The sequence below is a fragment of the Symphodus melops genome (genome assembly GCF_947650265.1).
Source record: "Symphodus melops genome assembly, contig: scaffold_443, whole genome shotgun sequence".
Classification (NCBI taxonomy): domain Eukaryota; kingdom Metazoa; phylum Chordata; class Actinopteri; order Labriformes; family Labridae; genus Symphodus; species Symphodus melops.
This window is the reverse complement of record NW_027636608.1, coordinates 1-10,896: the sequence shown is the minus strand read 5'-3', so window position 1 is coordinate 10,896 and position 10,896 is coordinate 1. Positions and strand designations below refer to the sequence as shown.

The 10,896-nt window shown below is 40.5% G+C and overlaps 1 long non-coding RNA gene across 1 annotated transcript; it reads right to left on the bottom strand.

Annotated features, from left to right (window-relative positions):
- Positions 1-8,857: 8,857 nt before the first annotated feature.
- LOC306819303 lies at positions 8,858-10,848 on the bottom strand. Its single transcript, XR_013778517.1, has 2 exons — positions 10,737-10,848; positions 8,858-10,557 (listed from the first exon to the last, which is right to left on the bottom strand). It is a non-coding gene; the product is annotated as an uncharacterized lncRNA (long non-coding RNA).
- Positions 10,849-10,896: the final 48 nt, after the last annotated feature.

Here is a 10,896-nt window from a genome sequence, read left to right as displayed (position 1 = left end):
TAGCCTTTAAAGCATAATAAATCTAAAGTTTAGATTGCTGAAGGGGTTGAGTTTAACCCTGATACACCAAATAAAAAGTTCATAAAGCCAAATACTTCAGTTCTGGCATTTTGACACAACAAAAAAAGAGAAATAGGATCATTCTAGGATAAACATTTTTTCAAATAGAAACCCTCGTCTTAGCCAGTAAATATCAAATGTTTTTGTACTGTTCGTAACATTGAACACAGTTTAGTTTCTCTGCTGGGCTGTGATGCAATGTGTGGCATGCAGGCTGACCTGCGAGTCCATTGTCATGGACAGAGCCACTGCTGGTCTTTTGTTAGTGCTGCAGGCTAGCAGACCTCTTGTGGAGAATAAGCGAGTGTGTAACTGCAGTTCAAAGTGTGAATGACAAAGAGGAGAATGATGTGATGGAGGGGGTGTGAGAGTGGAGAGTGGTAAAAAAGGAGATAGAAGCACGAATGACTGAGAGCTCATCCTGACAGTGAAGGACTTTGTCCCATGAAACAATGCAGGTTTAAGGATTCTCAAATCACCCCGTTAAACTCATTGATTGTACACTTTTCAGTTTTTTGCTCACACACACACACACACACACACACTGTCCCAACCCCCATGTGCCAGTCAGAGCCGGCTAAAACAAAGTCCATGTGAGAATATGTTGGACGTGTGCTCAGAATGTTCTAGTGCATGGGGGGAAGGGGTGTGCGTAGATTGTCCTGGCAGGCTGCCAGTCCCTCAGTCTCTCATTACCCCCTTGAATTTGTGTTGGATTCTGTGTGTGTATGTGTGTGTGTGTGTGTGTGTGTGTGTGTGTGTGTGTGTGTGTGTGTGAATGTGTGTGTGCGTGTTTGAGTGTGCAATGAGGGCCTGCCAGCATGACGGGCGTCACCAAGGCAACGATAGAGCAGGTTCCAGGTTCCAGATGCAATGCATCATATTTCTACAGGAAAGAAACACACACAAACGCAAAACACACACATGCACACGTTCCACCCTGACGGTGTTCTATTGAATATTTCTACCCATTAAAATGTGCAAGCATGCAGCATTAAAGGGGACATATTGTGAAAAATCCACTTTTGTTTTAAACATATACATTTGTGTAACCTGAGTGTCCACTGGCCCACAGAATGTGAAATAAACTCTTCCAGTACTTTGTTTGTGGTCTGTATAAAGTATGTTCTCCTTGTGGTGAGGGGTTAGGGGGGGGTCTCCTCACAGTGGGATTCTGCTAAAAAACATTCCCCCCCTGGTATCTCCACCCCCATAGAGCAAAACTTTTACGCAGGTCCACCATTTTTATTCTCAATAGCTAAGGAGTGATATCTACCTGTTAAACTCATTGCATTTAAATAAACACACAGACCAACATGAAGTGTTCTGAGAGAGGGTCACAGACCTTGATTCATGTTAACCACTTTGACCAAAGCACAGCTCACATGTTTCATTTAGACCACAGGGGACTGTTTGAAAAGGTGGAAAAGGGGGATATGTCCTCTTTCAAATGGCAACATGTAAGCACCATGAGATGTATTGTTTTTTGGTAATGGGTTAAAATTAGAAGGAATATCTTATTCAACAAAGAAGGTACAGTATATGGAGAAGAGATAAGAGGAAAACAACAAGCATGTATCATTAAGTGTGTCCATAGGAATCTTGTTAATGAAAGTCTGTGTGTAGTGTGTGTAGAGTTTCAGTTTCCATGACTTATTCATAATGGCATTGAGTTACAGTCAGCTCTACAAACATCTCAGCAGCAGGTAACCATGGAGAAACCTAAAAAAAACTGATTTTCTGAATCTCACACAAAACCTCATGCAAGGGAATTTGCACATTTTCTTTTTTTTCCCTTAATACATAAACATTTGCGTGTGTTACTCAAAGACAAAATCCTCATCTGTCTGGAATCGTACTCTTTGACAATAAAATATGATAGTTGACATTGTATGAAACAAGTCAGTGCTTATTTTCCAATGATGTTACTATTTGTCAGATACACCAGAGCCCTTTTCCCCTTTGTGATGAATTACCCTTGTTGCTGAAATGAGCTATCCAAATAAAACTTCCCTTTGCATGTGATCAACAATATGGTGACGTTTAAATGGGTTATGTATGTTTTTCAAACACTTGTTCGGTTTGAGTGCAGAGCAACAGGGAAAAAAAAGAATGTGTAGGAGGTGTGTGACGAAGCTGCTCCAGGTCGATTAGAGCACTGTGTTTATTTATAACGCCCTGCTCTGTTTTTCTCATTACTGTCACAGTAGATATGTCTCTGGATATGGGCTTAAAGCTCTGAGGCTCATATCACATATAATCACACAGATTAAAAGACAGAACATTTATTTAGCCTATATGGTGCATCTATATCATCAGCCACAGATATCACCATCTCAAAACCCCTTTTTAAATTATACGGGGTTCATTGAACTAATGTTCATATACAAATGAGCAAAATACAAACCTCCTTGAATTAGTTTTCATATGTGGCCATTAAAACCTAGCGACAGTTGGAAAAGGCCTCAGTACAACTTTGATGTTGGTGTTCTTGAACCAGGACATCTCTTAAAATCAGAAATGTGTGTCAGATGGTGTATGTGTCCTGTGGTTAAAGAGAGAGGGGGGGGGGGGGGCAGAGGTAAAAGTGAAAGAGAAATAAGTACTTGAGGGGGGAGGGAGAGAGAGAGAGAGAGCTGTATGGGGTTTTCCACTCAGTGGTTATAAGTGCAGAAATGCCAGGAGATATGTCAGTATACAGTATGTCATATGGTCATCGTTCTCTGACATCACAACCATGAGCCGGGAAAGTGCCGTTATCATGTAAAACTGTTTCATGTGTTTCAGGTTGGAAAAAAAATTATCCTCAATTGTCAAATGATCATTTTATCAAATTGACCACCAGCTGAAAAGAGAATACATTTGACAAATTTGTAATGATGCCAACAACACTATTTGTTTGCTACCATTGCTAAACAGCCAATGTTTAGCATTCAACAACATCCAAGCTAACCAACTTCATGATCTAATGTTTAAATGTGGTTATAATGCAAAGGTCGGCTCGTTGTTGTTAAATAAGTTAAATTCATTGATCCCAAATTGAGAAATTTTGTGTAAAACCAGTTAATGAAAAGAAAAGAAAAGTTCAGGTTACATTAAAGTTAGCTTGGTTTAATGCTAACATTAGCTGTTATGACTTCGGTATCTGCTTTACAAAATATGACTCAGTGTTCCAGTTTGGAGTATCTGTTGTTTTATCTGTTGCTAATCACACAAGAAGCAGTAAAAACATAATGTTTTCCAGCTTCTGGACTGAGTGAGAAGTCAGTGGAAAAGGCTGCCATGTTTTCTGCTGGATAGCTATACTTCATCTCTCATGTTGTTATTCTCATCATCATCCAAATATTTCTGTCTGTCATGCTGGAGTTTCAGCAGCTGCATAATGTCATGCATCTAAAATTAGAAAGTACTTGTAGGCGTTTCCCTCTCTGATGACGCGAGTTGAATGTGGATTGTGATATTACCTTGTAATATTGTACATGTTCGTTGCATTCATAATTTGTGTTTTTTGTTTTAATCATTTAATTAAGGTATTGATAAATTAACTATTATCTTTCATTTACATACATTAATTACAAAAACACTATAAGCAACAGTCTGACACTATTATGACAGTTTTCTTCAACTTTACATGTTTGCTGTATTCTTTTTTGTGTCCATGAAGAAAAGAACACACAGCATCCCCACAGGTTACGATGAGTTTTCCTGAAGATCACCTGCTGTAGTCCCAGATCGGCTCACACAAATTCTCGGCATTAATGATCAACAGACAGACATTGTCAGCATTAGTAGTACTCTCTCAAATGGTTAAGTTGGCTTTTGTAGGTCAACTTTCTGTGAGGAAGCTTGAGACTGTTCCAGAGAAAAGACAAACTTTTCAATAGATGGATAATTGCTCTCATAATAAAAGGCAGAACACACTAAGAAAGGAATGTAAACACTGGAAATATACCTGTTTTATACCTGAAATGCAGTTACTCATAGACATTGTAAAACTCGAAATTTCAGTGAAAGTGGCTGAAATATTAGCATTGATTTAGTTATGTGTAAACGTGTGTGTGTGTGTGTGTGTGTGTGTCAGAATGACATTTCAGCTTTTGTCTGCCCCCCCCCCCCCCCCCCCCCCCCACACACACATATGTAAATTAGCAGTTCCCGCGGATATGCTAATTATACAGAAAGCTGCAGACTCACTTACTCACTCAATCAGGAGTACAGAGGAATGTACGCATCACCCAAACACATACGAACTTTGTTCAGTCTGGTGTTGGGCAGGGGGTCTAGAGCTCTAAATTTTTGATCAATTGCAAACAAACAAACCTGGAACGCACATTCAGTACGTATATACCCATACACATACACCCATACAACATATACATACATAAATGCATGCTTGGCACCAAAATCACTCCTTTTCCTCTTCTGTAAGTAAACACCGATGGGTGTGTGTTTAAAGTTGCATGCATACTTGTTTCCTGAGTATGGCCACCAACACAAGAACACGCAGCCATTAAAAAGACGTCTAGACAAGCACAGGCGTCAGTCTGCCCTCTGCTGTGTGTTGCACATACAAATCAACAGAGTGATGGGAGTAGGGGAGAGAGAGCAGAGAGGGTTTATATAAATATGTATGATCTGTCTCCTCCTTCAGGAGAGACTGATTCATCACGAGTCCTGCTCATGAACACACACACGTGCAGAAAAATGAACCTGGAGGTATGTAAATGATCAGTAGAACACTATTTGTAAAGCTCAGTTTTTGGAAATGATCTCTACAGCAAAACATGGATGAAGGTTAAGCGTCTCAAATTTTGATAAAAGTCCTTTTTGCTAATAATATCCATAGCATACGGTTGACGAGCTAGCTGTTTCTGGGGTCAAACACTTACTAAAGACTTGCTGCTCACTGCAGAGTGGGTGAGAGGAGGGATTCAATCTTGTGTGCATGTGTGTGTGTCTTGGAAAAAAAATACAAAACCATGCACCGTTTTTTTGTTTTTACAGAAAAACACAAAGTCAAGCTATCCTAAGATGCTCATTGTTATTCTGCACACAGTTGTCATCACAGACAGGACCATGCAGGAGTTCAGATACGCACACACACACACACCCCATGGGGCACATGGTGTCATGACACATTACAAATGCTAAACACCATACAAGATTAAGAAACACAAAAGCAGTACTCATTTGCATACACACAATGGCACGAAGTACCCCCCCCCCCCCCCCACACACACACACACACACAAACACACACACACACACACACACACACACACAAACACGTATATATTCCATCATTGCCAGAGTAACAGCTGCTACCACTACACTCTTTCTTTCAAAGATGTCTTTAAACTTTTAAAACAGTTTGAGAGAAGCATGAGACAGAAAGCCCAAAGTAGAGAAAAACTACAACATGCTTTTCTGTTTGTAAAAAAATATTTTAAACATAAACCAACACTAAAATAATCCACTTCAATGATAAGAATGTTGAACTAAAATTTTGGCTTTAACGGTTGAAATGTCCTTGTTTTACCACAACTCTTCACTATAGACGGTGCTGAACCTACAACAACTTATTGTCGCTTGTTTAGACATTAAAATGTAAATGCCAAAAAACTAAGTAACAAACACACAAACAAACAAAACCACAACCTCTATCCTTCGACCCTAACATAATTGCTCTCTTCTGCACACACACACACACACACACACACACACACACACACACACACACACACACACACACACACACACACACACACACACACACACACACACACACACACACACACACACACACACACACACACACACACACACACACACACACACACACACACACACTGGCATTATCTCTTACACTAAGCTATTGTTGAGTACTGAGTAAAATGCTTCTTACACTCTGATGCGTTCATAAAATGTATCTCATAATCTGATATGTAAGAATAAATATGGCAACTTTGAACAAACAATAGGATGAGTACTCTTACTTTTAACACCCTCACCACAATTTGTCCAGAATATTTCAGTACACATAATTATGTGCAGACCGTCTACTTGTAATGCAGTAATATTGCAGTAGTGCACCTTTAACCCAAGTGACTGATTCAATCTGAGAAGGTAAAGGTTTTTTGCATGCATCACTGACTATCATTTACATCTGCTTTTCTTTTTGCATACTGATTTTGGTTCTGCTGTCTTATTATCTAAATTATTTCTGATAGGCTGCATTATATTTTCTGATATATAATCAGAGAGCCATAAGCTACCACATTATATAAAAAAATGGAATCAGGGTTGGGAAAGGAGTCGATAAACTGCAATTTCAAACATGCTTTTGTTCAAAATGACCTTGAATGCACCAAAAGGGATTTATTGTTCACACTGATGGACATTTCTGACACTGCAAATTCTAAAGTGTGGGTTTAGTTATTTCAAAGGGTAGACTGGCAGCGAGTCCATTTTCTTGTGTTGCCAATAAACAAGTGTTTGCAGCTGCCACCGGCCCCCCAAAACAAGCCAATCTGCATACACCAACACACACAAACAAGAGCACACACACAGCCCGGTCTTCATCAGGCAGCGCTGGCACGGCGCCCTGAGATGTCGGCACACATCACAGGCACAAAGGATAGAAGGAAACCCAGACACAAAATGAAAGACACATCAACAAAAAAAGAAGAGGCTAAAATAAGAAGAGAGAAGGAAACAAAGCGGGTGGTGGGACGACGGAAATAAAGCAGTCTGAAGATAAATCTGACAAAGCGTACCTCGTTTCTGATCCTCACCACACAGGGAGAACAGGAGGGATGTTGCTCCTGATTGCTACAGGGTCCACCTGTCTGTGTCTATATCTGTCTGCAGGACTGGATCTTTGTCTGTGTGTCTGCCATCCTTAGCTGTCTGTCTGATGTCTGATATTTTGTGCCTTTACACAGGGTCAGTGTCTGAGTGGTTTTATGACATCTTAATGTGCATTTTGCATCATTGTTCTACCAATTGTCTGTCTGTCTGTCTGTCTGTCTGTCTGTCTGTCTGTCTGTCTGTCTGTCTGTCTGTCTGTCTGTCTGTCTGTCTGTGTTTTTTTGTGTCTGTGTTATTTATTGATATTTTGTCTCTTAAGTTTTTTGCACTTATTAGCATCCAAGACAGCTTGAAATATATAGTTATACTGTAGTCTGTTACTATCCATGTGTGTGAGTGTGCAGTGTTCACCCACACACACACAATCTGCCAGACAGCACAAAAGCAGTAAGACCAAAAAAAAAGCTGCAGAAGAAACACAGTAGGAAACAAGGCGTCCCAGAAAGCTTGGAAGCCATCTTGGAGGACACACAGCAAAGCACCACAAGCCACTGGAATGTCTTTTAAGAGTGTCCGGGCACCCTTCGGTCCAACATTTGGGACACAGGCCAGGTCGAGCATCCCCACACCAACCAGATTTCCCCTGTTAAATCCCAGCATGCCTTGGCACAACCACAAGCCCTCACAGTCACATCGACAACATGGAGAGGAGACAGAAAGAGACACAGACGGCTGGATCTCTGCCATGTCTTCCCTGTAGCGAGTTAATGAGGCGAGAAAAGCTTGGATACACTTCAAGCATCAACTCTCTCTCACACTCATGCACACACAAAAACACCAGCCGGGTGCTAGACATATTGAACATGTCTTTGTTTGTTTGTAACATCTTCCAATATCCTGCACTAATAAAATAAAAAAAAACACTACAGAGGCTAACAGAGTACGACCTGCAGGAAGATGAGGACCCTTTACATTTTAGTTCATTTTGAGGTAAACCAATGGGATGGTAACAAGCAAATGATCAAAGACAAGCAAAGCACAGACGCAATGCTAAAAGCATGTTCATTCCTTACACACTTATCCTAACTCCCTTTAACTCTTTTTTAATCCTTTAATGCAATTAAGCTTTTTAGATTTTAGATATTAGATTCTGGCAGTCTTTTTGTCTTCTGTTTCTTTAAGTGTGTGTTCATTGTTTTGTTTTTCTTTACATGAGATGTATGTTGTGTAATGTTTGTGTATCCTGATTTAAGGGAACGAAGAATGTACTATTCAGGACAAGTCATCATAAGCAATTGGGCGGGGTTGATGATAATATCTTGATATATGATATATTGTGTGACCATGCATAGTTGGTCTCTGTACACCTGATGAAGCTAACATGACTCTTTTCCTGGCATGTTCTTTTCCACTCCTTACTTCAATATACTGTAAATACAAACACTGTTATTGTAGTGTTAGAAACTGTTGCGTCACATTGCTCTGGAGCTCCTCCCACCTAACAAGTAGATTTGCCATCAGTGAGCAATGCTTGAAAGTGCAACTTAAGTCACTTTCACACATGGACTTAAGCTGCTTATTCACACCTCCATCAGCAGGCAAGAATTAATGTAGTGGAAATCCAAGATGGCGGTCAACAATACAATGACACTTTTTTGCCTGCTGTATTCACACACTGACTCACTCCAACGATGCAATGCTACAAGGGGGCTGGAAGAATAAAAGTAAGACTAAAGGTAGGGTCGTCACACCTGACGCTTATCAAGGACATTTTGGGACATTTTAAGACTTTGTGCATGTGTGAATTCATCATGAGAAAGATTTCAGCTGTCCTAAAATGTTCATGTCTCAAAAGGGAGCATGATGCTCACTAGCTAGCTCTAACCTGCTCCTTGCTAATGTATCATAAATAAGGGAAAACAAACATAATAATAATAATAAAGAAAGACGATTTAGACTCTAAACATTTTTATTTAGACTCTAAACATTTTAAGGGTGTTTCTTTTTTATTTCGTTCAAAATAGGAAAAAACTAAACTTTCCTCTGGTTATGCATTCATTCATCCAGCGTTTCATTTTCTTAAATTAAATATTTACAAAATTAATGATTAAATTAAAATACAACACAGATGTTCAAATCATAAATATTGACAGTATGTTTCAACTGATCACAAACTGCGTTCAGTAACACTCGACGCACTTTGTGCTCCTGAATGAGGCGGATCAAATGTCTGACTGGCCTGCTGTCAAAATCAACCTTTTCTTTTTCTGCTCGTTGTGATCCTGCATGTTCAGGCGGTAAAGCATAGTAGCAGTCCTGCAAATTGTGCAAATTACTCAAACTATTAAGAATCAAGAAGTCAAAGGTTTTTCATCTGCTGTCGTTCACATTCATTTGTTTTTCCATTAGTAGTCTTAAAGTGCTTTTGCTTCACTTTCATAGAGTGACGCATGTTTGAATAACAAGATATTTTTTAAAGTGAAACGAAAATAGAGAAAAAAAAAATGAATCCAGGCACTTTTGCACAGAGAAAGAAAAAACATAATTCAAGCAAATTAGATTTTCTTTCCATGACGATTAGATAATGTAACTGAGCGGAGCATGGTTTGGGCTTTCAAACCTCTCCTCTTTCCTCCATTTTTGCTTTTCTCAAGACTCCTTTCCCCCCCAGCACCTCCTCATTTTTGTGCATCTCCTCCTAGTCTTCGGTTGTCCCTGCAGCTCTCCTGGCTCGAGGATGAACTGTTGCTACTGCGGCTGCTCGGCCTCTCCCCATCCTCCATCTTTTTCCTATCAGCATACCGGTAGTCCATCTGTACAGATTTACGCCTCATGTGTCCGTCGACTACTTCCTTCTCTCTTGAGCAGCATCCCTGATTTTCTTTTCTATCTTTAGTTACTTTATTCATTTTATTCTCCTTCCATTCTGTCTTTTCAACCTTGCTCTCATATCTACTGATGTGCATTACTTCTCGACCGGGGGCTGCGCAGTCTGGGCTTGCTGATCTCTGACCCTTCTGATGATTTAGAAGTGGGTTGGTCTCTCTCCCAGCTGTAACTGGCTCGATCTTTGTCTTTACATTTCCAGTCAAGTGACATGTTTCTATCTCTTTTGTGCACACTTTCATCAGGTGGTTTGAAAGCGTCACTTATCGTGCTGCTTTCAAAGCTTTTGCCCCTGAAGAAATTCCCTCCAGGAAATGAGGAACTCTTTTTCCTGCTCTGATCACCCTCTTGGTGCTTCTCTCTCCTCCCTGAGTCATGTGATGTCGAAGAAGAGTGAGAGTGAGACGAGGGAGGGGTATTCCTGTAATTACTCCTCTCTCCATCCCTGTCTCTCCCTTTCTCCTCCTCCCTTGTTCTCACTTTTGATCTTGTGCTCTCCTTTTGCTTTTCCCTCCGTCTCTCACTCTGCCTCTCTCCCACCTTGTCTCTGCCTGAACACGTGGTGTTGTCATGCCTATCTCGGCCACTAGAGGGAGCCACACTTCTGTGTGAATGTGTCTCTCTGTCCCTGCCTCTACTTCTGTCCTTCACCTTTTCTTCAACTATTTCAGTTGATGTCTGTCTCTGACGTTCGAGCTCTCTCCCTGTTTTTTGATTGGTTGTTGCCTCTGCTGTCACAGACGAGGACGGCAGAGACACTTCGTCCTTGGACTCTTCCTTCTCCCATTTGGAGCATGGGACCTGAGAGAGAAAACAAAGACTGAGAAAAGTAGTTTCTGTCTGATGTCGATCTATGTGTGCTGAGATTCTAAATCTCTTGCCTCATAAAAAAAAACAAAAAACAAACCTCAGAAACTACAGTTCAGTCACACATTTTAAATTCTTTGGTGTCACTCTGCAGGCTACTCTGGAACACAAACCTGTTTGAGTACAAGCTCGTCTTCCCCGTCTGCAAGTCTCTCGTCCGTGTATTCCTCCAGAGTTTTCAGCAACCCTTTTCTCTCCTGACAACCCCCCGAGCTGCTGCTTTAACACACAAAGACAAAGCTTGTAGAGTAAAGGAAACATCCGTGTATACAC